Genomic DNA, 2353 nt, shown 5'->3' on the forward strand with positions numbered 1-2353 from the left:
AGAGCCTTCCTACCCTCAAGCAGATCAACATTCCCACCCAACTTGATGTTGTCTGCAAACTTACTGAGGGTGCACTCGATCCCTTCGTGCAGATCATTGATAAAGATATTCAACAGAACTGGCCTCAATTCTGAGCCCTGGGGAACACCACTTGTGACCAGCTGCTGTGGGGATGGGAACTTCAGCAATGGACATTACTGAGTTTGATTTTGATGAGCAAGCACTGTACCCTTGAGGCACAAGAAGACACATAAGCAGAAGATAAAGGAGGAAGTAGTGAGCTGCTGAAAAGGAATAAACAAGATAAAGGCCATGAAGGCATGTCGCGTGATCAGGGAAAACAGACCAATCCGCTAGAGCATAGACGTGCGTGAACACAAGGCTATAACCTAACTTCAAGCTGCAGATAGCACGTGAACACTTCTGTTTGCTATAAAAAACGCTGACAAAGAGTAATAAAGGTCTTTGGTTGCTGCCTGCCAGAGTCCGTGCCGTTAATCCCCACAAGCCGCCAACTGGATTCACCACAACCCTCTGGGCCCGGCCATCCAGCCAGTTTTTTACCCAGCGAAGAGTACGCCCATCCAAGTCATGAGCAGCCAGTTTCTCCACTGGAAATATATCCTTATATATTACAATTGAAATCTGGAAATAAATTTTTACTGGATGATTCCTAAACGGAAACAGCATTAAATAATATTAATAAAAAAGGATTGTGAAGAAGTTTAACAAGTTCAAATTCAAACAAACCTCTGACAAATATGGAATTTCATAGTAAAATTAGAAACCATGGACACAGAAAAAAATCATTTCCTTTGTAATTGTGAGCAGTCTTTCTCATTCGTTTTTTACCTCAAAAATGTATTGCCGTTCTTCAAAGAGGTCAACATTAGTGCTTATAAGGAAAACTCAGTTTATATAACCTACTTGAGCATCCAAAAGTCATTTATCAGACCTTTATTAAAGGTCATTATGGAAACTGAGTAGTTAATAAATGAGAATCAAATTTATACACTGATTTATAGATGGCTACAGTGGAGGGAAGTTACCAGCAGAGTTATGTATGCATCTGTTCTGGGATACCTGCTACTCAGTTTTGAGTAAATTTGAAGTGTAAGTGTGGCAGAAAGTTTTATTTCCTAGAAAAAGCTTGGCCATAACCATAATAAGGAATAAGTATGTAAGCACAGAGCAGTAACAATACATACATACCTTCTCTGAACGGGTTAGTGTACACTAACACTCAACATAACACATCTTCTTTATCTTTTGACCAGATGGGCTTTTAAACTGCCATTGTTATTCACAACGTTTGTCTTGGCACTCATGGAAAATAAACCATGAAGATTACACAGCACATAACTGAAGGAATGAATTCATAGAGATTTCCTATAAGCTTCACAGTTACTGAGCTGCTGAGGACTGGGCCTTAATGCTAACAAACTCCCTCTGCTAAAGCATTGCAATTGTATTGAAGCGTCTTCTTTTATTGTCACCTTCCATGTCCTTTTTTTTTTTATATCTCATTTCACTGATATATCTCATATCAGTGACCTTTTGACTTATTCTCATTCTTCGCACTGAATATTCCTGTCTGTTCTATGGAGGTTCAATTATTATTTTTTTCTTTTCAGTATTTCTTTGCCTGAAAAATAACCCAAATCCCATCTTAAGAAGTACACGTACTGTAGAAACACGTGCCAAAAAGCTCTAATTGACTCCAGTGTGCATTGCTTCCTCAATTTCCTGATGACATGGAAGGCCTGGCAGTGCTGTAGGTGCAAAATGAGAATAGCAGAGCTAATAAAAAGAGCAATTATAATTATTGTAGCTGGCCACTATTAAGGTCATAGTTCCAAGAACATCAGCAGTAGACAACAACTTATAGATTTGTCTGTAGTCCTCATTTCTCAGTTTTACTTAAGCTTTATGAGAAAATACAATACAAATAAGGCTTAACAAAGCATACCAGTAATCCACCTGGGTCTGGAAAAGTAATAAGTGCTAGCAACATAATAATCTTACAGAAGGTAAAAACTAATAAAGAAAAAAAAAAGTCTCTGTGAAGTTGAACCACTTACCCTGACATTTTGGTTTTATAATAAATATTCTTTAGCAATATTGTTTGATTAGACTTCGTCATGCATTTGTTTTTGCTGCCTCAACTTAGAATCTTAAATAAAGATTTAACTTTACAGCCCCAGTGGAGATGGGCTAAGGCACATGGAGGACAGGGAGGGGATTTGAGACAGCCAGCATGGCTTCACCAAGGGCAAGTCCTGCCTGACCAACCTAGTGGCCTTCTATGATGGAGTGACTACATAAGTGGACACAGGAAGGGCTACAGATGTCG

The sequence above is a fragment of the Pygoscelis adeliae genome, unplaced genomic scaffold, assembly GCF_000699105.1.
Source record: "Pygoscelis adeliae isolate BGI_AS28 unplaced genomic scaffold, ASM69910v1 Scaffold69, whole genome shotgun sequence".
NCBI classification, from domain to species: Eukaryota; Metazoa; Chordata; class Aves; order Sphenisciformes; family Spheniscidae; genus Pygoscelis; species Pygoscelis adeliae.